The sequence below is a fragment of the Canis lupus genome, chromosome 17, assembly GCF_003254725.2.
Source record: "Canis lupus dingo isolate Sandy chromosome 17, ASM325472v2, whole genome shotgun sequence".
In the NCBI taxonomy this organism is placed as follows: domain Eukaryota; kingdom Metazoa; phylum Chordata; class Mammalia; order Carnivora; family Canidae; genus Canis; species Canis lupus.
The window spans coordinates 59,196,885-59,222,801 of NC_064259.1; the positions used below are offsets into that span (position 1 = coordinate 59,196,885).

Sequence of the window (25,917 nt, forward strand, 5' to 3'; positions counted from 1 at the left end):
CAAGGGTGCCTTGCATGGCTCAGTCTACTGACCATATGACTCTTGATTTCGGCTTGGGTCATGATCTCAAGGGTCTTGAGACTGAACCCCACATCAGGCTCTGTGTTCCCCGTAGAGTCTGCCTGAGATTCTCTCTCCCTCTCCCTCTGCCACTCCCACTCATGCTCATGTACACTCTATCAAATAAATAAATCTTTTCCTAAAAAAACCTTCCATCATATCAAAAACTCAACTGAGTTCTGGCATTCCTAAAACTGCCCTCCATCTATATTCCAGCTACACAGATTTTTTATATCTTTTTTTTTTAAAGATTTTATTTGTTTACTCTTGAGAGACACAGAGAGAGAGAGAGAGGCAGAGACATAGGCAGAGGGAGAAGCAGGCTCCATGCAGGGAGTCTGACATGGGATTCGATCCCGAGTCTCCAGGGTCACACCCTGGGCTGAAGGTGGCTCTACACCGCTGAGCCACCTGGGCTGCCCCAATTACACAGATTTTAATTACCTGAATTTATCAGGGGCTGTTGAGAAGATTTCACAGCTCCCAAATTTCTATTGGGAAGACACTGCTGAAGCCACACTTCAAAGCACGGTCTCAGGATTTTCCCTTGATGGGAGAATGTCTGGGGTAAAAGAGGAGGTGCTCTTTACAAAGCGCCTCACAAGGATCTGCCAGGATCCTTAGCATGCTTTTTTTTTTCTTTAAGAGAAGTAGTGTTTTTTTTTGTTTTGTTTTGTTTGTTTTTTTTTTAAAGAGATCTTACTTACTTATTCATGATAGACATAAAGAGGCAGAGGGAGAAGCAGGCTCCATGCTAGGAGCCTGACATGGGACTCGATCCCAGGACTCCAGGATCACATCCTGGGCCAAAGGCAGGCGCTAAACCACTGAGCCACCCAGGGATCCCCGATCCTTAGCATGCTTAAGCATGCTTGGGAAGCTTGAAAACTTTAACAAGTGGCACTTAGTGCCCATAACAATTTGAAAATTTATTTTTAATACTGTTTTTAATCATAATTCACTGGGTTACATATACTGAATCTCAAAACCCCAAACAATGCCTTCTGAAAAATGGCAATAGTGCTAGACTATTAGGCTGCCCTATGCTATTCCTACTTATTCAACTGCTTCAATCCCCATGCCCAGCCTAACCCACCAGCCACCAAATAATAAATGCAGGGGAGGTTGATATAAATAGAAATAAATATACTTTCTGAATGGAAGTTCTTTTCTCTTCATAAACTCCTAACAAAGAATAACTATTTAATTTGCTTGACTGCTCATACATATTTTATAAATAAGGATAGAGAAGTAAATTGTCCAAGGTCACATAATAAATGCCATAATCAAGATTTGAACCAAGTTCTATCTAACTCCACAGGTCATGCCTCTTTATGACTTTAATCCACAGCCTCCAATCCTATTTCAAATTGTACTGATTCAAAAATCTCCCTTAATCATCCCATTGATATAAATAGAATTTTCCAGACATCAATAATAATTGGCATAAACTGACTCACAAATTAAGACAATTATTGATAGTCGACAAACTCTGGGAGGGTGTGTGTGATTTTTAAAAATTTGATTTTTCCCTCCAAATTAAATCTTTTTTCAGTAGGGGTCCCCAAAAGAAGGAGATTAAGAAAATAAAGCTTCAGGAATATTTCCAAGTTGTTAGTGACCTAACTCCACCAAGTCCAACTAACAATTACCATTCATTACTGTTCAGCCTGCCTTATACAAATCAGCAGACAGCCCTTTTTCTGGCAAAGGTTTACATTCTTCCCCCCACAAGGGAGTCTTTGGCATTAAATGAAAGGGATAGATTGAGTCAGGCAACAACAACAAAAAATTAGTAATAGTTTGGAAATTATCTTCCTTCCATCTTTCCTTCCTGCTTGAATGCATAATGCCCAAAGTGGATATCTGTTCAATTCTAAATTATTCATGTTAATGGATAATTATTGGCAGAAGGGTGCTGATACTCCAAAATGGAAAAAAAAAATCAAAAAATAATCTATTTCAGTTTTGGAAGATCTTTTCAGCATATTTACCTTCTCAATTATTCCTAGCATGAGCTAATATTTGTACTCATTTGTGAGCACTAAGTACATAGTAACTGGCCACTTAACTCTGGGAGGTGCTCTGAGGCATGCGGGTAGCTAGTGAAGTTAGAACAAGACTGGTATTCACACTTCAGAAGAGCAACATCAAATTCATTTATTTTACAGTTCTGTTCAGCCCTCAAAATATCAATAGACTAGCACAGCAGGTTGGTTCCTAAACTTTAAAAGAACTGTTCAGAAAAACAATGAGGACAAAGAGTATAATTGTTTGCCTATAATGTATTCATTTACAAATTGTGCACGGCAAACTTTTAATTATAAGCCTAATTCTCCCTAGTCACCTAGCATAAGTCCCTGCTATCCTCACTCCACCAGGAATGCTCTCTCGTTTACTAGAAAAGAAATTTTCCAAATGTTTTTTTAAAATGCAGGATTTGCTATCTTTTTGGACTAGCCTTGCCACAACCTCTTCTTGTCCTTTTCCATCTTATAGATTCTGAAAGACAAAGGGATGTAACCTCCTCAAAGACCTCCTAAATATACAGCATGACAAGCCAAGACTGAAAAATTACCAGCTTCTGGTTTTTCTAAAAAGCATTTTACATATGAGTAAAAACAAAACAAAACAAAACAAAACAAAACTCAAAGTCCGGCTAATCCCTGCTTTTGCATTTATGAAAAGGAAACCCCCCTGAAGAGCGTGGGGGAGACTTTCTTCCATATAATCTCACCAGTCCACTTCTTTCAACTTAATCTCTCTATCAGTATCGTGCCCAGAGGAACCACCTAGGTTAGACAGACTACCTAGACAGGGAGGGAGAGAGACAGAGACGGAGACGGAGACGGAGAGAGACTCAGGGAGACTCAAAGCTCTGGTCCTTGTGAGCCGACAAGCTAAAAATACGCCGGCCCAGTAAACAAATCCCATTCCATCCCAACCGGAGCCACACCGTTAACCTAGTAATTATGAGAAGAGGAGTGAGATCACGCAGCCCCCAGCTTACTCATCATCAGCTTCTAAAGTTTCCATCGGCTCATGGCAACTTTTTTTTCTCAAGTTCACAAGTCTGCCCTAGAATTTATCAATCAGTCTCCCTCTCTCTCTCACCCACACACCCGCACACCTTCTTCGCTCCCTTCCTCCATTACTGGACGCACCTCAGTTTGTCTATCTATAGGGGAAAACAAGCTTGTTTTCTCTTCGTTGTACTTTTCTAGAGACTTCACAGTGAACTTTATCCTACTATGGGGGCAGGATAGGGGGCAGCCCGCACGCTCAACCCCCTTCAAACTCCACCATCCCTCCCGGAAAGTCTAGCTAACGAGGGAGGACTGTCCAGACCGCCCGGCAGCGCTTGGCGAGGGAGGCCGGGCGCGGGGAGGGGGCCGGGGACGCGGGGCGCAGGTTGAAGGGAGGAGTAACGGGGGAAGGCTGGGACGAAGCGGGCACAGCCGGGGCGCGGAGAGGTGCCGGGAGGCGGTGGCGCCGGGTGGAATATCATCGGAAAAGAGACGGGGGACAGTGGAGATCAGGGGGTCAGGGTCTGGGAGTCCGAAGACGCGGGAGGGGCGGGACGGACGGGGGAGGGTGACAGGGCAGGGGGCTCCGTTACCCTCGCGGCTCCCGGGGCAAGGCCCTAGGCCGGGGCGGAGCGCGGGGCCCGGCCGCCTCTCCTCATTCCTCTGCTGTGACCCCGGGGTCCGGCTGGCCCCTCCCCCGACGACGATGGAGGCGGAGGCGGTGGCGGAGGCTGCGACCGCGGCTGCTGCTCCGCACGGGATCAGAAGCTGGAGCCAGAAGGCACTGATCGGGACTGGCCTCCCCCAGTGGCTTTTTGCCTGCTCCACACCCCGTCTCCACTCCGACTCCGGCGGCTGGTTCGGGATCGGTGGCTTTCGGCCGTCCGGCCGGAAACTAGCGCCAGTTTCCGGCCGGAGCGGGTTGGTGGTGACACCCCAGCCGCCCCCAGGCCTCCGCCCGCCCGGCCCCGCCCCGACCTGCCCCGCCCCGCCCCGCCCCGTAGCAGCCCCGCCTGCCGCGCCGCTCTCAGGGCTGCGGCCAGTTTGGCGCCTGCCCCGCGTGTGACCCCGTGTTTTCCTGGCCTGTGTTCTTAAGGCCTCTGATCTGGAGAGTTCTTGAACCGGAGCTGGGAGGGGAGGGAACGGGTAGGCTCTTGAGACTTTGATGTAGAGTCAGTTGGCTCCAGCCCTTTGGGAAGAAGCGGAAAGAGGCAGGTAGTTCTGGAAAGGTGAGGGGGTGAAAATACTTTGGAAGGAGAAGACCGAAATTCTGGTGACTCCTCACTGTCATTCTGGACTGACCAGAGGAGCATTAACAATGCTGCTACCAGACCAGTCTCCACCCAGGTCTGCAGTCTTCTTCCGTCACTCGTGAAGTGAACATACTTCTCTAAAAACACTTAATACTTGCACAGTGATAACATGTCTGCCTTAGCGCAATCGGAAAAAGTTAAGTGTCGCTGTTTTTATTAATTCCTCTTAAGAGCTTTACAGCATAATTCAATTCAAACTCATTAAGCCCCTACTATGTGCAAGGTACCGTGCTCCTTGATATTAGGAACACAAAAATGAATAAGACATAATCCCAGGCATCAAGGATCTTTACACCTTAGTAAAATACAGGAAACTATTATATAAAACAACTCACATGTGTGCTATGTGAGTTACAATGGGCTATGGCTATGAGAACATAAGCTTTAGCATATAGCAGACCTTCCATATTTATTAAATAAATAAAAGGAAGAGTGTGGACTATTTCTAGTAAAGATCCATTTAATCTACTCTTTATGACAAACACAAAATGGGACCAGCCCTTCCTATAATCTGACCAAAGAAATCCTACATTTCTATTCAGATTCCTAACGTTGTGGCACCTGATCTGCATATTCAAAATGTTTATTGTTTAAATTGTGTCCACTAGGCCTCTTTAAAAACAAATACTGTATCACAGCTTTTCCCCCTCAGTACTTCCTGAAGTCCTCAGTTTCTAAGTGGGAAGGGTGGAGCATAGACATTTTGGAATTATCCAGCTCGAGACTAGAAGTGGACACCTGAAACAGGAAGCTGCCTAGACAGGCAGCTCTATCTCCTAGGGACACCCAAGGTTTAGTGTTGATTTAGGGCTGGGCCTAAGGCCATACCAAGGCCAAGCAGGTCAGAGTGCCTTGCAGGAGGCACACCCAGGACCAAAAGTACAAATTGGCAAGCAGAGCCATTTGGCCTGGACTTCAAGCATGTGAGGACTACAAATTTTGGCTACTGTTCAGTGGCAAATTTGAGGAGGAGAGTAGAGTGAGACTTGGTCATCTAATTAGATTCTAACTGAACTCCATTGATTACAATCACCCCTTGCTAGCTAAATCTGAGGTAGGAGGACAGATCCACAGATGAGGAGCCTCAAAAATCTAAAGTTGACTTGTTTCACCAAAGCCCTCCCAGGAAGAAATTATGCTAATTTGTTGACCCTGTCTTTCTAGCCTTTTTTTTTTTTTTTTTTTTTTTTAATGCCCTTCTAGTCTTAACTCCACTACTACCACCTTATTAGAACCAGGTACAGAGTTCGGAGGCACTCTCCACTCCCATTATAAGACAGACTTTTACTTTTGGCAGTGACCACAAAGTTTCCAAATTTGAAAGCTGGGCCAAACTCAATTAAGTAACCACAAATTTACAGGCTTGCCTGGAAATTTAGGGGCCAGGAAGTGATGGGGTTGCAGTTGCTTTGTGGCTGTTTCTTGCTCTGACCATCCATCACTCATTGTTGTTTGTGCAATTGCTCAATGGGCTGCTTGTTTTGGGTCAGCCCAGGCTATGTGGGTAGCAGTGTGGTCAGCCAGGCTGGGAGCCAAGCCACCTGGGTTCTGGTCCCAGCTCAGCCAGCCCCTAAGCCATTAAGTGACTCCCTTCCTATTCCTATGTGTCAGTTTCTCTGCCTAGAAACTGGGAACCTCTTCTGTAGTGATCTGCAGCCATTTGGGCTGTCACTATGCTGAATGTGCAGAAACAGCTGTCTGATGTTGTCAGCTGCCAGAACGCAGCTGATTATTTTCTGCTGCCAGGTAAAAGAATAGTTTAAAAAAAAAAAAAAGTTAAAGCAGAGAAAATTCTACCAGTATACCAGCCACACATCCTCATCTGCATGCAGTACTAAGTTCTCTTCCATCCTAAGGACCTGATTTTATTTACTTATCCTAGCAATTCTAAGGGCTGCTCCAAGGAGTTCCCTGAGCTTTCACTTCACTTTAAGGAAGAGCAGAAAAAAACAGAGCTTTGCATTTCACCAGAAAAACTACAAGGAGAGACTATTTCACCGGAAAAACTACAAGGAGAGACTAAAAAGAGTTTTTTTTTTTTTATAAATTTATTTTTTATTGGTGTTCAATTTGCCAACATATAGAATAACACCCAGGGCTCATCCCATCAAGTGCCCCCCTCGGTGCCTGTCACTCAGTCACCCCCACCCCCCACCCACCTCCCCTTCCACCACCCCTAGTTCGTTTCCCAGAGTTAGGAGTCAAGGAGAGACTATTTCAACATTGCGGCTAATGGACAGAGTGGGGAGGAAATGTTCAGAGAAAGCTATTTTGCAGCTAACCAGGAAAAAAAAAAAAACAGCAATTGTTTGCATTTATATGTTTTTGTGGTGGAACAGAAAACCAAAGTAACTTCCTTTCTACTACCACCACTGTAATTTAAACCAGTGGTTCTGTGGAATTTCAAAACAACGTACTATATGTGCCTAGGAACCTCAGACTGACTGAGAATTTTTGGGACTGAAGACCAGGAGTCTAAATATTTTTTAAATATCCACCGTTCTTTTTTTTTTTTTTTAGGTGTGATTGTCATACCGTATTTGTCTTTGCCTGATTTATTTCACTTAGCATAATGCCCTCAAAGTCTATCTATGTTGTCACAAATAGCAAGATTCCATCTTTTTATGGCTGAGTAATGTTCCAAATAAACATTATATATAAAACATGTTTGTGTGTGAAATAAAGCAAAAAAGCCTCCTTTGTCATACATTAATTGACCATAAATGTGTGGGCATTTTTTTGGGTTCTCTATTCGTTCTATTGATCTATGTGTCTGTTTTTATGCCAATATCTTACTGTTTTGATTACAATAGCTTTGTAATATAGTTTGAAATCAGGGCACATGATACCTCTAGTGTTGTTCTTCTTTCTCTCAAGATTGCTTTAGCTCTTCAGGGTCCTTTGTGGTTCCATACAAATTTTAAGATGGTTTGTTCTATTTCTGTGAAAAGTGCCATCAGAATTTTGATACAGATTGCATTGAATCTATGGATTGCTTTGGGTAGTATAGACATTTTAACAATATTAATTCTTCTACTCCATGAGGACAGAGCATCTTTCTGTGTTTTCTTCAACTTCTTTCATCAATGTCTTATAGTTTTCAGTGTATAGGTTTTTCACCTCCTTGACTATATTTATTCCTGGTGTTTTATTTTTTTCGATGCAATTGTTTTCTTAATTTCTCTTTCTGATAGTTCATAGTGTATTGAAATGCAACAGATTTTTGTAATATTGATTTTGTATCTTACAACTTTACTGAATTCCTTTATTTGTTCTAACATACATGGTTCTTATAACATTGAACACATTTCTACCCTATTACCCAGCAATTCCACTCCTGGGTATTTACTCAATGGAAATGAAAACATGTATCCACAAAAAGCTTATGCATGAATATTCAAAACCTCTCTATTCATTATTGACCCAAAATGAAAAATCCCAAATGTCTGCCAACAGAAAAATAGACAAATTAATCAAACAATGGGACACAAATTTTAAAATGAACTCTATTTAAATATAACAACATGGATAAATCTCAAAATCATTCATTGAACAAAAGAAGCCATTTATATGAAATTTGAGACCAGGCAAAAGTAATCCTGATAAAATAAGTTAAACCATGGTTGCCTATGGTGGGGGGTGGGAGGGAAGTAGGTATTGAATTAAAAGAGGGAATGGAGAAATTTGCTAGGGTGATGGAAATGTTCCATACCTTGATGGAGTAGCTGTCACACATGTACCTCAAATTGTATGCTTAAGATCTGTGCATTTCACCATGTGAATTTACCTCAATTTTAAAAAGAGAAAACAAATATCCTGGGTTCCTTTGTAATACTTAACCAAGTAATAAATTTACATTTACTTATGGATTATTTTTTTGATATTTGCTTTATCCATTAGGTTGTGAAGCTCTGTAAGATAGGTTCACCATTTTATCTATAATACCTGGCACAGTGCTTGACCTGTGGTAGCCATTCATTAATATTGAATGAATGAATGAATGAATGAATGAATGAATAGTTGAGAACCACTGTTTTGGTAGCACTATCAGACTCTTTAAATAGATTCACCTCCAGGGGTTCTGGGGTGACTCGGCTGAGCATCCAACTCTTGATTTCAGCTCAGGTCTTGATCTTCAAGCCCCACATTGGATTCCATGCTAGGTACAGAGCCTATTTTTTTAAAAAATAAAAAAATTTAAAAAATTAAAAATTAAAAATTAAAAAAAAATAGAGTCACATCCAGACTTATGATAGTGTAACTGGACCTCTGTATTCATAGGTCCTCTATCTGTTTGTGCACCACTGAGAGATTATCACGGCAGCATCATGCTATTTACTTAGCAAATGTCCATCCCCCTTTTTCCTCCTTGCTTATAGAACCCTGATTAGGTTCAAGTAGCCACCCTTTTGAACGTGACTATGGGCTTCAGAGGAGATTGGCTCTGTTGGAGGGGTAAAGACTGAATGGGAAGGAGATGCGTGAAACACCGACATATCTAAGCCAATCATGAGGTTACATTCCCCTTGTCAGTGCTTGGTCTAGGCATGTGATAAAGTTCTGGTCATGTGAGATTCAAGAAAATGTACTTGACTTCCTTGCTCTTACAAAAAGACACAAAGAAATAAGAAAGGATTCTTCGGAACTGCTATCTATGCTGGTTATGGGGCAAGATGACATACTAAGTAAGGATGGCCAAGCAAAAAGATGAAAAACATAGGTCTTGGGTGAACTGCTGAATTAACTAACCCTGAGGGTCCTCCTTGGAATTATTATACAGAATAATATATCAATTCTTATTATACAGAGATAATACATCTTCCTAATTGTTTAAGCCATTTTGAATTTGGTTTTTCTATTATCTGTAACCATCTCACCAAATAAAAACCCATCAACAGCTCCTCAATATCTATAGGATAAAGTTAAAATTCTTTAGCCTGCCCTGTAAGATCCTATACAATCTGACCCCAGTCTAATCCTAACTCCAGAATATGGCTTGCCAATTTCCATCTCTACATTTGTGTTCTACATCCTTTACCACCAGTGATGTGCTGGTAAATACTAACAACCAGCTTTTATAGGAGGAAAAAATCCCAAGCTTTAGCATTTACCAATTTCTGTGGTGTAAATATGCCTATCCCTGACAATTTCATGCTACTAATGTGATGTCATGGAACATGAAGTTGGAAAAGAGATGTGCAATCAGCATTAGTAAGCCAGTAAGCACACATCACGTTACCACCCAGCTTTCTCGCCTCTGTCCATAAATTTTCTTCCTAGAGTTCAAAGCCCAACCTGTATCATCTCCCCTTGAAGACTTCATATAAAATCCCAAACTATGACTGCCTTTACCAATTGGAATCTGACAGTTGCCTTGAATTATTAGTTTTCACAAGTATTTCCTAATAAGTGAACTATTTAATCAATTAATGAAAAAACCTAGGAATAATAAAACTCTTAATAAATTTTTTAAAAACTCTTCTTTTGCTAGAAAGAACAGTTCAGTGACACCAGTTTTGTTCCTGCACCTTCTAAAGGGTTCCTAGCATTAGGGGAACTCTGGTAGAAAGTCCCTGCCGCCAGGCCCTATGAGCACTAAAGATCATGGGAGGTACTTTGTTGTAAATAGGACTTATCAGCTCTCAATTATTGCAAGTGCTGTTTCCCTGGAGAGCTGTGTTAGGACATTATCTAAAGGGCTCTTGGCAAGATTTGGCCTGCTCCTATTCTAGTTCTGACAAATCCCCTGAGGATATAAGAATGGGCTTCTTTGGCCATCAGAGGCCTAGCAACAGGTTGGTAAGGAAGAGAAGCCAGTTCCTGAGGCGTTGAAGACAGTAAGTGCAACCTTACCTGATTGGAATGCCAGCCAGGTGGGTCAGCTTCATCTACCTCACAGGGAACACACCTTTTTGGCTTTGGAGGAAAAACAAATAACTAGACTGCCAAAACATTGGCTGAGGCAATGAGGAGAGGCTGGGCAATGGAGTGACTAAGTCACTGTGTCTCCTGACTAGGTCAGCACTGGGAACCAGGCCAAATTCAGGCTACTGGAAACTGACAGAACATTCAGGGGATAGAAGATGTGAAACTGCACCATATTGCCCCTTTTCCTGTGACTAATGGTGCACATTGAGCTCTATAGGTACTGCACATTAAGAATGTTTTCCTAAATTATGAATATATGTTTTTCTCCCCTGCATTAGAAAGCTCTGGGGTTGAGTGACTATATCTAGTTGGCATCTACTAGACTCTTTCTCAGTGATGTGCCCCTGCCCCTATCTCAGTGATGTGTCTGTCACTTTCCAGGTTACTGAAATGATAGGCATTAGTTCCCACATTATTTATGGTCTATGAACAAGCCTGTGCATCATAGCAACTCCTCATATAGAAGTAAACAGATAATAGTTTTTTCAGCTGGAAAAAAATCTGGAATTGAGAAGTATTACCATTACTTAGGTTACCTTGGGTGACACCCTAGGGTGTTAGGGAACCTTCCCAGTTGAAGAGATGAAAACCTAAAGTCAGAAGAAATTGGTAGAATAAGACCAAGAACTAGGGAAGGATCTATGGATGAATAAAGTACTGTAGGAGCATCTGAGAGAAAAGTGCAAGACCCGAACACATCTAAAAAGAAAGCATTGACTATGGGAAGAGAAAAGAAGGCAAATTAAAGGGCTGGATAATGAGACCCAGTTAGACAAAGGTCACAAGTGCTAATCAGAGATACTGGCTCTGCCACAATTTCTAAGCAGACTAGCTCCCCACAGGTGGTCCCTTCTACCCCTCCCCTGGGCCAGAGATCACACACAATTGGCAGCTCTGCTCTGATTTGCCAGTAAATGATCCTAAATATAACACCAGACCACTTGCCTCCTTGTCTAGATCCTCCACAGGACCAATAAAAGCTCAACAAAACAGAAATTAATACAATTCAGTGAACTCTGTTGATATTTCTAGGTGCCCACCATGTGCAAGGCATACAAAGATACAATCATTGCCCTTAGGAAACTTTCATGAGCAAGAGTAGGTCTTAGTAATCTAAATCCTTCTCTGCTTGACACATGTCCTTCACCTTATCCAGGAATAAAGATGGAAGGTGATGTAGACTAAAAAGACAATGTGGCCTTTGACTACAGACACTCATTCCTAAAAGGAGCTGAAAGGGCTGATTATTGCTACCCATACAGTCCACTTTGTCATTGATTTCCTGCTTCCTACAAGATTTTCCTTTTGATCCATAGTTTCTTCCTCCTCTCCTTCTCTAGATGAATAGTATTTATAGGCCATTATGCAGCAAACAGCTTCAAACACTCAGAATTAGCATATGATGTTTACTTACCACGGAAGTGTTCCTCTGGCCTATTCCAATGAGTATCCTCATCATTGGGCAAACACAAAACTACAGTGAGGTTAAACTGCAGATTCGGCTTCTTACTAGTGTCCCTGCTTAAACCCAGGCTAGTGTTTGTTTTGTTTTTTTAATGTCTGAGTCCATTGTCAATACTTCTATGTTGAGTTGTTACATCTTTTCTCCACAACCACAATCTTAGCTCATTACCTCTGATCTAAACTACTGTAAAATAACTCCACAATTCTTTTCTTGCCTTTCATCTCTCTCTTCTCTTACCAATCTTCATACCTTGCTGAAAACTAAGATCTAGTTGGGGCACCTGGGTGGCTCATAGGTTAAGCGTCTGACTCTTGATCCCAGCTCAGGTCTTGATTTCAGGGTCATGAGTTGGAATCTATATTGAGTGCAGAACCTACTTAAAAAAAATAATAATAAAACTAGGGTCTGGTCAACCAGCAGTTTTCTCCTGCTCAAAAGCCTTCAATTGTCCTTGAAGAGAAATTATCTACTGCCAATAATAATTATTATTGTAATAACACTATAAATAATGTACTTACTGATCATATGAAATAAAATAATATAATTACATTTATGAATTATAATATACTTATAATTTTATTATTTTAAATATAGTTGGTACTAAATATCCCTGAGGGACTTAAAAGAATTTAGAGAGATTATAGATTCCTTTGGGACCATTGTGTAAACTGAGAAAGAAAATATGTAATTTAAAACCAAAACTGATGATATATGTTGCCTTTTAAAGGAGATGATATAATTCATAGAGGAAAGAAAATATTCCTCATGCTGCTTCCTCTCCTCACAGAATTGGGAGAAGGGAGTGGTGGCTGTTGCAAGCCTCTGTTGGTTCTTCTTAGTCTCAGGATGGGAACTGAGTGTATGATCCATTATGCAGAAGGACACATTAATATGTCCTTGGCTATAATAAAATAAGGAAAGTCAAATTATAAAAGGGAAGCCCCATGGTCAAGAAAATGAGGAGCCTTTAAAGGAAAAGAAAGGACCAATCAAAACTGTGATATAAAACTTCCCCATTGCCTCCAAGTCTTCAGCAAAGCCTAACACATATATTAATATCCTATGTGAAAAATATTTTCTGGGGAAAATGGAAGTTGTTTTACATCTTGGGTCAATGTGATGCAAAACAGCAACTGCCAGCTAGGGAGGGTAAAATGATATATCCATTGAACTAATCAGTAACAAGGAAAAGCACAAGGCGTACCCGCTCCCTCACCCCCAGAATCCCTAGAGTGGAGGAGGGGGCTTCTAACCCTCCAGAAGAATGGGCTTTTCCTTTGAATCTCACCAAAACCTTCACACAATCATGGGTTACAATCTGATCAGAAGTGTGTATTTCCTTTTTATTCTCTCTCCCTGTGAGTATGACAGGGCCCCTGTGTGATGCTCTGTGCCCACCAAATAAAGACTTAAGTGATGATGATGTTGGCCTTTTTTTTTTTTTTTTTTTTCATTTAAGATGGTCTGCTCAGAGGCCTCTTCCATGCATTTTCTGGGTCCTCCAGCTGTGGCCTGCAAGCAGTGTTCTCCCCTTCAAGTGCAAATGATGCTGGGGCCACTGCCCCTCTACCCAAGGGGTGGAATCTGCCACAAATCCTGAGAACAGTTCTGAAGGCCTTCTCCTCAGTAAAAAGAAAACATCATGTCTCTTCCCAAGACTTATTGCCACCCACACTCTTTCTTTCACGACAGACCTCCCATGGGTAAGATTTGCTAATAAGAAAGGTCCCAGATAATTAGTAGAGGGAATTGGAATCAAAGAAATAATGGAAGACACCATCCTTGTGTCCTATTTAGTAAAACTAGTATCTGAGCAGAACAATAGGTAGCTTCTGTGTGTTCTGAGGGGATATAAGAGACCAGAAAAGAGACAAAAGAGAAGGACAGGGGATTAAATAGTAGTGTAGAAATTATAAAGGGTGCTTCCCAAATGACAAATCATACCACCCTCAGGCTCATACAAGGGGCCTCTGTACTCTGAGCCCTGAATCTGAAATGGCACCATTCTGACCTCCTGGCTGTATCTCTCCCCATGAGATGAGAAGTCTATAGATCTGGAGACTAGCACATCCGGAGGCCAGGAACCCTTTTGAGAGCACCCTCTGGGTACCTGGGAGTCTAGATTTCCTGGTCCAAATATTCTGAGCCAGCTTCCAGGGCCTGTGTAGGCCTCTTCCCTGGCTCTTGATTCCTGAGGGTGAACACTATCAGCAACGGGACAGTTCACCCCACATTGCCATATTCCAGGCCACAAAGCCAGGAGTTCAGTAAATCTAAGTTTGAACCTAGCCATCCAAGTTATTATGAAAATGTATTTTTCAAGATAGGATAAAAATATTTTATCTAACAACTTGTTAGCTTTTATTTATTATTATTTCTTAAAGATTTCATTTATTTATTCATGAGAGACCCAGAGAGGCAGAGACACAGGCAGAGGGAGAAGAAGGCCCACTACGGGGAACCTGATGTGGGACTTGATCCCAGGACCCCAGATCACAACCTGAGCCAAAGGCAGACACTCAACCACTGAGCTACCCAGGCGTCCCACTTGTTAGCTTTTAAATATTTAGACATACAGTGTATAGGTTTCTATTTGTACTCTTGCCCCAGGCCCCACAAATATCAGAGGTGGGTCTATTTAAAATAAAAATACTTGGAATTAGAGAACTATATATTTAAGTGAAAATATGTGGGAGCTCCCCTCTGCTTGCTAGATGGGATGCTGCCAGATTCATGAATTGCTTAATAAAACCAATTCGACCTTCAAATTAAGAAAGAAGAAAGAAAGAAAGAAAGAAAGAAAGAAAGAAAGAAAGAAAGAAAGAAAGAGAAAGAAGACAAAAAACATTCTTCTCTGCTATTGATTAAAAGCCTTGACTACTAATATAGATTATTTATAGCTACTGATCTACCTGGAAATTTTTCTCCAAAACCAAGTAGACCCCTATCAAATAATTATCTGTATCTAAAGATCACACTTTTGGGGATCCCTGGGTGGCTCAGCGGTTTGGCGCCTGCCTTTGGCCCAGGGCGTGATCCTGGAGCCCCGGGGGATTGAGTCCCGCATCAGGCTCCCGGCATGGAGCCTGCTTCTCCCTCTGCCTGTGTCTCTGCCAATCTCTCTCTATCAGTGTCTATCATAAATAAATAAATCTTTAAAAAAAAATCACACTTTTTCTTAAAAATGTTTGGTGTAACAAAGTAATTGTTGGCATTTGTTGATTTCCTAGATTCCAAAGGAGGGTGTGGATCCTGGCCTCTGGTTGGGCTACTCTGGCAGAGCTCTGTTGTCTGCTGGGGCTGCTCCTCCCCACCTCTTCTCAGCTTGGCCTCAATCTCTCTCCTCCCACTTCCATTAGCCAGCCTTCTAGTAAATGAGAATTAATACAGCTTTTAAGTACATAGTTCATTTTTTAAAATATTTATTTGAGTGAGAGAGTGCACGCAGTGGGAGGAGCAGCAGGAGAGCACACAAAGGAACTCTCTATACTGAAGGTGGAGCCTATCAGAGGCTCAATCCTAGGATCATGACCTGAGCCGAAATCCAAGAGTCAGATACTCAACCGACTGAGCCACCCAGTTGCCCCAAGTACGGTGTTTAAAAGATTTTTTATTCAACAGCAAATGAATTGACTCTTTTATATTCCTTTCTCTCAAAGGGGGGGGGAACCCTAATACTTTTTTTTAAGTGATTCAGATTCCCCCACCCTTTGGGTCATATACTTTAATAGAAAACACGTTCCATTTTGCTATATCGAATAGTAGTGTTTTGTTAATGTTTCAGTGTCTGATTTTTTTTTCCAACGGGGGTGAGGAGGAAGGCAGGCTGGGCCCAGTAGGGTCCTAAGGGCAGGGAGGACCTAAGTGAGGTATTTACTCACAGCAGCTGGCAGGGAATGAAGCCAGAGGGTGAGTGTAAAACTATATTTGGGGAGGTGTGGCAGGGGTTAAGTATTAATCTAGAGAAGCAAAATCTTGTCATCAAGTCCAAGGGTCAAATTCAGAGCCTGAAATAGAAGATGACATCATAGGTCAGAACTCCGTCTATTTCACTCTGTAGCACTGGACCCACTGGACCCTTTCGCCTCATACCTGCCTAAATCATTATACTGGAGTTTACCAAGTCCCACAGCTCCCTTTTATGGGATGAGCAAACATGAGCTAAGCCCAGGTCAGGTTTAGTAAAAGAGCACATGACGGCACCAGACTGGTGGAATTCAGACTCTGGTGCTCAATAAATACTTTTCAGATGATGAAATCAATCTATTAATTTGTCGACAATATTTATGAAAAATATGTAAGACTTATTAAAATATGCACATTGCCAGCAAACTCAGCTTTTCTTTTCTTTTTTTTTTTTTTAAAGCTTAATTTTGGTTGATCTTTTTTTTTTTTTTTAAAGATTTTATTTATTTATTCATAGAGACACAGCTAGAGAGAGAGACAGAAACACAGGCAGAGGGAGAAGCAGGCTCCATGCAGGGAGCCCGATGTGGGACTCGATCCCGGGGTCTCCAGGATCACACCCTGGGCTGCAGGCGGCGCTAAACCGCTGCGCCACTGGGGCTGCCCCAAACTCAGCTTTTCTCAAGAGAGGCAGAAGGAGAGAAAGGTGTGAATGTGGACATTTAAAATTCACCAACATTACAGACACAGTGGTTTCTCTAGACCTTGCCTTCTCTTGCCACCAAATAGACCATTTAGCAACAACAATAGTTTCTTATCCAAAAATGAAGGAAAAAGGGGCACCTGGGTGGCTCAGTTGGTTAAGCATCTTCCTTTGGCTCAGGTCATGATCCCAGATTCCGGGGATTGAGTCCTGCATTGGGCTCCCTTGTCTCAGCGGGGAATCTGCTTGTCCTTCTTCCTCTGCCCCCTACCCCCACTCATGCATGCTTTTGCTCACATTCTCTCTCTCTCTCAGACAAATAAATAAAAATCTTTTTTAAAAAAATGAAGAAAAATCTAGCCTCTCTGTCCCCTCACCTCCGTCCCCCTCTGTATTACTCTTCTTATTTCCCAGCCTGAGTCTGGAACTCAGAGTGGAAGTAATGATCAGGATTAGTCCACAGACTTCACCTGTGACAAATGCTATAAAATTGTATGCCTGAGTCTGAAAAGCAGCTGATCTAGCTGAGGGAACAATTGCAGCCCTTGGTAACTAGGATGGTCTAAAAGAGCCACATCTACTTGGGCTCACATGAGCAGAGCAAGTACTTCATATGGCTCTCAGACCAACAATAGCACATCACTTTGAAGCCCATTAGAAATACAGACAGTAGACTTGTGGGCATAAAGAGAACCACAGGCCATATAATGACATCACCAGGCCTCTAAAACAGACTCCGGAAACCACTAACAACAGATGAGAGACTATCCTCTGGGCTAGTAGCTTAGGAGTCACTCTCCATTTACCCTTAGGTTTATTCAGCTCTCTATATCTCATTAGAGTCATCTTATGTCCAATCGTATGTGTGTGTGTGTATATATATATATATATATTTTTAAGATTTATGTATTTATTTGAGAGAGAGGGCAGGAGTGGGAGGAGCAGAGAGAGAGAAAATCTCTGGTGGACTCTGTGCTGAGCGTGGAGCCTGATGCAGGGCTCGATCTCACAACCGAGACCATGACCTGAACCAAAATCAAGATATGGCCACCCAACTGACTACACCACCCAGACGCCCCTCATGGTATATAATTTGAAGAACCCAAAAGAAAAAAAAAAAAAAACATCTCAAGGGGGCCTCTTATTAAAGAGTCTGAAGAGTCTCTTATCTGAAAGACCAGAACATTCTCATGCAGCCACAGCTAAGAACATTGCAGCCACAGTTAAGAACATTAGCATCTAATAAGATTTTATTGTTTGCCATCTTTGTGGCATGATGTTTATCATAATTAAATGATAGCTGGCAGTGGGGAACTAGAAAAGACAGAGAAACTCCTCTTTCCTGGTCTGTGTTCTGAAAGCAGAATCAGGAAGTATTGACTTCAAATACTAAAAGGTATAGTAACCTGACCGAGGGACGTCAACATTTCTTACTTCTTCCTCTGCGAGTTAATGAGCGAAGACAGAATTTAACTTCTTTAGCTGAGAGCAATGCTACTCCTTCCTGATTTTAATTGATGTATAGATGACATATAACGTTATATTAGTTTCTATTCCTTCCTAGCTTTGACACATCAGTTAGTGCTCAGTGCCAGGGATATGAAAAGCAATTATTTCTTGATGGAGCACCACTATGTAGCATAATCACAAAAGTACTTATCGTTTCTTTTCTTTATTTTTAAAGATTTTATTTATTTATTCATGAGAGACACAGAGAGAGGCAGAGACACAGACAGATGGAAAAACAGGCTTCCTGTGGGAAGCCATACAGAACTGGATCCCAGAACCCCGGGATCGCGACCTGAGCCAAACAAAAGCAGATGCTCAACAACTGAGTCACCCAGGCACCCCTAAAAGCACTTTTCAAGTTGTGGAATAAATATTCCATTCCACAGGTTACGTCTAGTCTCTGTTTAGCTTTTCTGAGCACCTGAGCCCCTTCAAATAGAGCCATTTTCATTTTCGTTAAGGATGAGACCAGGGCAAGTTATAATGCCTGAGGTAACAGTCTTTCTGGCAGGAGCCTGTCCTGATTATTGCCTCTGCACCCTGGGGAATAAAGGATCTCCCAGGCTTATGAGAGGACATTAGCTTAAATAGGAAGAGAACAATAAAGAGGATAAAGGATTTGAGTACAGGGTGATAAAGCCTAGGAACAGATGGCTTGGTGAAGAACACTAAAGAGGTTAAAGACATTGATCTATATGCTGTTTTCCGTGCTCTTCACAAAAGTTAGAAAAATTATCCTTGATCTTTTGGGAGTTTAGCCTAAATGACATTATATGACAAGAATTGTAAAGACATAAATAGAGAGATTTGAGAACAAATTTCTGTAATTGAGAGATATAAATCTCTACATATGAGTGCCCTGAGGAAGAAATGACTGACTGAAACCAAAGACTGAAATGTTTCCAGAAATCTCTCCTGGCTTCATCATGACTTCTATCTACATTTGAGCTTTATTCTCACCCAATATTGGTATCTTTCACACAAGAGGTAATAGCAAATCCAGAGCCTCCTATCTCGCAATGCTCTCCACCAGAGAGCACCTGAGACCAGCTTTCCATGTCCAAATAAAAATCTGGAGGAAGGGCTCTAACTGAACTACATTGGGTCAAGTGACCATTGCCAGACCAACAGATTATGACTAGTGTGGGGGATGGTGAATTATTATGGTTAGGTCAGCTGTCTTGCCCTGACCAATGACTCTGGCCAGAGAAATAGAGTTATATAAGAACATGGAAGCCTCCTTAAAAATTATATGGTTGGATGGGGTGCCTGGGTGGCTCAGTCAGTTAAACGTCCAACTCTTGATTTCGGCTCGGTCATGGTCTCAGGGTCCTGAGATCCAGCCCCAGGTTGGGCTCCATGCTGGGCCTGGAGCCTGCTTAAGATTCTCTCCCTCCTCCCTTCGCCCCTCCCCCACTGCACATGCTCTCTCTCCGTGTCTCTCTCTTAAAAAAATTATATGGTTGGAGAAGGAAATGTGGTCAAGAGCTTGTGTTCATACTTGGGACAAAGCAGTATGGGGAAGCAAAGCTGAGCAAGTCTAGTTACAGGGCTGCAAAGGGATCTGGAGAGCTCTGAAGCAAGTGTGGCTTTGAGTGAGACTGGAGTAAGAGCCTTCCAGTATTCTTCAAAGGGAGGAGGAAAGAACGAAGAAGACATGTTCTGCCTTTTAGGACATCTCCTTGAAGTTGCACACATTTCTGTTTTTCACCATTGGTCCAAACTTGATCACATGACCACATCCAACTGCAAAGAAAGCATATAAATGTATTATTTATTTCAGGTGGTCACTTGCCAAATTAAAATGAGAGATTATTTTACTAATGAATATTTAGTGAATGAATTTAGTGCAATGAATATTTATTATTTTGTCTGACTACAACAGTACTTTTTTCTTTGGGGAAATTTGTCTTTCCTACTGCAACCCTGTGATTTTGGAGGGACTTGCCACAGTGTTATTGGCAAGTCCCAATTGGGGACAATAACAATAGTTATTGGCAATTTGATACTTCTCTAGTCAAAGATGAGCTTCTGACTGAGATTGTTTCAAACATAACATCTCATCCACCTTGACCTCAGTGATTAGTTCAAAGATGACACATAAAAAAAAAGTGGCACATAACCCATATTTGACCTATCAGAGCTCCTCCCTAGGATTTTCTTTTTTTTTTTAATATATTTTTTTAAATTTTTATTTATTTATGATAGTCACAGAGAGAGAAAGAGAGGCAGAGACACAGGCAGAGAGAAGCAGGCTCCATGCACCGGGAGCCCGACGTGGGAATCGATCCCGGGTCTCCAGGATCGCGCCCTAGGCCAAAGGCAGGCGCCAAACCGCTGCGCCACCCAGGTATCCCTCCCTAGGATTTTCTAACTGGATTTTTCTCAGATTATGAGGTCCCAAGGATATAAGCTCAGGGCTACTTAAGCCTATAGATGAGATATGTTTACAGCAATTTAAAAGATTAAAGCCAACACAGAGAGGCAGAGGAGAGAAATGTTGAGAAAGAAATGAGATTCTAGATGATAGATACCAAAGCTCTTGGAGCCAGTCATCTATGAAAACAACTCTACTCCTGCCCTTTCTGTAGTTTGACAAAATGAGCCAAATATATCCCCTTTTTTGCTGAAGTTCATTCCACTGGGATTTCTGTCATTTGTAATCAAAAGCATATTAATATTTGAAATTTATTTAGATTTAAGGTATTAACATTTTAAAACTTCTAGACAAAGCTATACTATGTGCATAACCAATGTATGCCATTAATCATGTGCTGTGCTCTTGCTTAAATAATCTTTAACTTTCAGGCTTCAGATAGGTAAACCAAATGCATTGTAAATCAAATGTATTGAGTACCTTCTGTATCTGATAGGCACCCCATTAGCTAGGTTCTAGCAGTAAAGATTAGGTCATTATCCCTAATTGTAAGGTATTCATTCTCTGAAGGGGAGGCAGAGAGGAAATAAATAATGACAATACCATAGATATATGTAATAGGTAAGCCATGGCACAAAAGTAGAGTGATCAGCTCAACATTTCCAACTTTATTTACCACAGAAGATTCCTTATAATAATTAATTGGCTACTCTACTAGTATCCATTAGTGCTAAAAGGATAAATGCCAAGAAAAAGTACATTTTCTTAAAATTCCAAATTGGAAATATTTCTTTTCTTTATTACTTCCGTATGAAATATATAAATTCCATGCTATTCTATTCAATCATGGGATATTTTGAGTAGAAAAGTAAAGAAACTTCTTCAATTAATTTGGTATGTTCAGATTATTAAGATGGTTAATTAGCTAACACACGAAAAGAATTTCTCAGATGCATTTCCATAAAATTTCCTGTATGGAAAGGAAAAGAGCTTTCTGAAGTAGCCAAAATAATATATCAATACCCAAGTCACAAAACCATAATATGACATTGAATTTCTTGAGATAAGAAAATCTATTAACTTATTACATAGCAGGTACTCTCCAATAATATTCATATTCTCACTAAATCAGCTATCCATAACCATTTTGCCCCAAAGAGTTAACTGTTTTAAATCAAACAGGTTTGGCAAGGCCCTACGGTACAGCTGACAATGATATCCTTAATACAATAGACAGCATAAAATGAAGCACATGGATCCAAACAAGCATTAGCAGCTCTATATACTCCTGCTTGAACTATAATAACTACTGGATTAAATTCTATCAGGATCATTTGGCCTAATGCAAGGTTTTGTGACTCCCAAGAAAACCTGGGCAAAGCCAGATCAGAAGAAAAGTCAAGTAAAAGAAAAATTTAGGACTATACTGTTTTTATTAATTTAAATTATGTATTAATAATCTTTGGTATCAGTTTTATTCAATGAATATAGTGAATAATTAATAATGATGAGTTAGGAAACTCAACTTTCTTCTCAAGTCTCAAAAGATACAAGAGAATGTGTTTCTTACACAGATCATTGAATCAGACAATTTTATCAAAATTGTAGCAAGAAGCTTTCATTGATAAATTCTATGGCATGTTGAGAAGGTGACCATCCACTCACAAAGTATTGATTGATTAAACCCATTGCTCAGAGTTCTGACACTGGCGGGCTCTGGAGTGCTAACAATTCTAACTATACTTGCACAGTGACTTGAATGATGTTATTCTCAATATTCTAAAGACTTATTTCCAGCAGATTAAATAAATGCAACAAATGACTGCAGATATGATCCTATAACTCAAGGCTGCTTTAGATTTGTACTACCAACAGCTTCAGAATGAACTCACTAAAGATTCCAGAAGTTTCAATAGTTTACCCCAAAGCAAATCTAGAAATATATTTATTTGCAGCTGCCTGCAGCAGAGGTTCTTCATTCTTTCAGCCTCCACAGTCTCTGAGGACAAGCAATTTGGTGGTAGCATTCTACTGGCTTCCCATTTTTCACATAAAGAAACAGGATCAGAGAGATTTAAGTAACTTATCCTCAACCATATAGCAAGGAAGCCGCAATGGGTTCTCCAAAGCTTATGTTCTTTTTACTATACCATATTGTCATCTCTGGATTCTTTAAGTCTAGTAATCCACAACCTGCAGCAATCTCTATCCCTCCAGCTGTCTCATAGCTGTACTCTCACCACCTGTACTCTCCACACCCGTCCCTTGCCACCAGAACCATCTCATGCTCTAAATGTCTTCATTTCCTCTGAGTCCATCGGACCTTTCTCAGCAACACTTGCTTCCAGGGAGCCTGGGTCCTCGAAGGAAACTGTTGGTGCACTGGCTCCCTCTTATCCTTATTTTATATGTAATCCCTAAGAGGTAGTTTCTCTACTACTGCATTCCAAGCACAGTGGGAGTAAATTACACCTGTGGACCGATGCCAACATAAAAACTTAAATATCAACTTAAAGTTATAATTCTTTTCTGATTCCTTCAGTCACTATCCTCAACACTCACCACCATCTTCCCTTTGTCACCATCACCTTGCTCCCTCTCAGATGACCAGACTACCCACTTCACAGAGAGAATTGAGGCCATGGTATGAGTGGAAGGCATTGCCCTAACCTCCAGGCCCTGCACTTTCAAACCTAGGTACAGCTGAATCTGTCCATCTTCCCCAAGTTTCTGGTTAAAAGCCTTTCCCTCTGGGCTTACAAAAAATGCCTTTTCTACTCAAGGTTAATCCCCCTAATTCCCACCCCTGTTATTATACAAAGTCCCATCCCCTGCTGACTCCTCAGGGAACTTTTACTATTAGGATCCCGTTTCTCTTGTCTTCCATACTTTTCATTTCTCTGTTTTTCCTGGATCCCTCTATGCAGCCCCTACCACCTTCATCTAAAAGCAAACAAAACTAAAACCAGCCTCACAAACCTTCAGTGGACCCTGCATCTCCCTCACAGCTAAGCCTCTCAAAGTATACACCTCATCTTGTGTCCCTACTTCTTCAACCTCCATTCACCCTGCAACCCATTTAACTGTGGCTTCCATTCCCACCAGGTCATGGAAACTGCTCTACCAAAGGCCACCAATATTTGCAGCTCTGTAATTGTCACCCTAGCAATTCTTACTATTGTTAATTTATGTGGTTTTTTTTTTTCTTTAGTGGACATAGTAGTTACCGCTCATTTACTTATTAAATTATCTGAGTTAGACTATTAGACTAGATTATCATATTATACTTCTTTATGTCTGGTGGGAAAGGAATTTTTTTACTCTTTTATTTTCAAAGTGGTCACTATTGGTAAAAAGAAACATTATTTTTGTACATTGATCTTGTCAGCCTGCTCCGACTGGTTTCAATAGTTTGCCCATTTGTTTTCTTTTCTATGTAGATCATCACGTCATCTTCAGATAAAGACAATTCTCTTTTTCCAGTCTGTATACCTCTTATTGTTCTCATATTACTACATTGATTTGAATTATAATAATGTTGAATAGTGGTGATGGATTCCCTTGTCTGAGAATTCTTCTAAAGTTGCACCATTAAGTATATTGTCTGCTTCTACATTAAGAACTCTTTATCAAGTTAAGCAATTTTCTCTATATTCCTTTTTTGCTAAGGATTTTTATTATTTTTTAAAGAGTTATCATTTATTTAGTTAGTTAAAATGAGTGAAAGAGAGAGTATGAGGCAAAGGGAAGGGGAGGGAAGAGAAAGAAGCAGACTCTCCGCTGAGCAGGAAACCCTACATGGGACTCTATTCCAGAACCCTGGGATCATGACCAAAGGCAGACACTTAACCAACTGAGCCACCCAGGCACCCCAGGATTTTTATTATTTATGGCATTGCATTTTATCAAACCCTTTTTATCCATCTCTTAAAATGATCTTTCCCTCTTTAGTATATTAATCTATTGAATTCTATGTATAGACTTTCCAAAATCAAACCATTCTATAAACCTGGAATAAATCTTATTGGTCATGATGATTGGTCTTTGAATACACCACTGATTTTATCTGCTAATATTTCAGACTTTACACATGTGTTAATAAGTGAAGAGTTACCTATAATGTTCTTTTATGGGGTAAATCAGTATGTTTTTTGTATCCTGGCTTTGCCAGGTTATAATGTGAGTTGGAACATTTTCTTTCTTTCTGTGCTTTTATTTGAGGCTACATTATGATTATTTCTCTGTCTTCAATGTTGAAACATAAACTCTCTGAAGGCAGGGACCGTGTTTGTCTCATCATTTGCTATCTTTCCAGTACCTAGAACAAGTATTTAACACCTGGCAGAGGGTCAAAGCCTTTTGGGATAAATGAAGTTCTCCCTGGGGATCTAATGTATAGCATGGTGACTATAATCAACAATACTTATTATATAGTTGAAAGTCGTCAAGAGAGTAGATCTTCAATGTTCTTACCATATGCACAAATGGTAATTAGGTAAAGGAGGTGTTAAATAACTTTACTGTGGTATTTTGCAACATATGTGTATCAAATTATCACTTCATAAACCTTAAATTTGCACAATGTTTTATATCAATTATATCTCAATAAAGCTGGAAAAAATAATTAAGCCCTTTCCACTTTGACTTCTCAAGGTACACAGTATTTCTTTAGTGGTAATGATCATATTCTAGTAGTCCCATATCTCCCTTACTAAGTTACCGGTGCCTTATATGATTTTTCATTGCACATTTGTGCCTAGCAAGGAGGAACCTAATGAATATTTGTTAAAGAAATTTTTAGGTGACATGAAAGTGATATATTAAATAATATTACGGTATTTTAAATGAGGTATAGGGCCAGGTCCAAATAAAACTTTTCTGCAGTGACAGCTATCCGCATTGCACTCATTAACCTAGTCTTGCTGTTTCTGGCTCAATGCTCTTCTGCTGTCCCACAGAGCCTGTTACCGACACGCTCTTTCTTCCACCTCCATAAAATGTATCTGTCCTATTTTTTTATTTCCTCGGGGCCCAAGTTTTCAGGTAGCAAATCGGACAAACCAATTTTCATTAATAGAGAACAGTGATTGGAGAAGCCAAAGAGAACACGAGCCTAGGCAATAAATCTGTGCTTTTCATAAGACATGGTGGTTTTTCTGATTATAAAATACATGCTCTGGGCACCTGGGTGACTCAGTCGGTTAAGCATTTGCCTTCAGCTCAGGTCATGATCTCAGGGTCCTGGAATCCAGCCCCACATCAAGGGTCCCTGCTCCATGAGGAGCCTTCTTCTCCCTCCTCCTCCTTTGCCCCTCCTCCTGCTTGTGCTCTTGCACTCTTTCTCTCAAATAAATACAATAAAAAAGTACATGCTCGTTAGAGAAAAATTTTAACCACAAAAAAATGTAAAGAAAATAAAAACTATAAAAAAACTCAAACAAGTTGAAACCTTTTGGTTTTAATATAACATGACTACTGCCTCAGTTTGAATCCCACCTCTACTGCTTTTAAGTGTGTGACCTCAGGCAGATTGTTTAACCTCTCTGTGTCTCTGCTTTAACAGTTGTAAAATGGGGGGAGTGGTAGTATCTATAATTGTTCTGAGGATTAAATGAGTTAACATGTGTAAG

General features: G+C 40.8%; 1 protein-coding gene across 2 annotated transcripts in view; it reads right to left on the reverse strand.

Moving 5' to 3' along the window:
• The window catches only part of OTUD7B (OTU deubiquitinase 7B), a 55,485-nt gene extending 51,459 nt beyond the window's left edge, over nt 1-4,026 (reverse strand). The window contains exon 1 of one of the 2 annotated variants that reach the window (XM_025453179.3): nt 3,680-4,026. The gene's annotated coding sequence lies outside the window, so the exon portion shown is untranslated. The remainder of the gene's footprint in view (nt 1-3,679) is intronic. The other variant, XM_025453178.3, reaches the window with a different exon arrangement.
• Nucleotides 4,027-25,917: the final 21,891 nt, after the last annotated feature.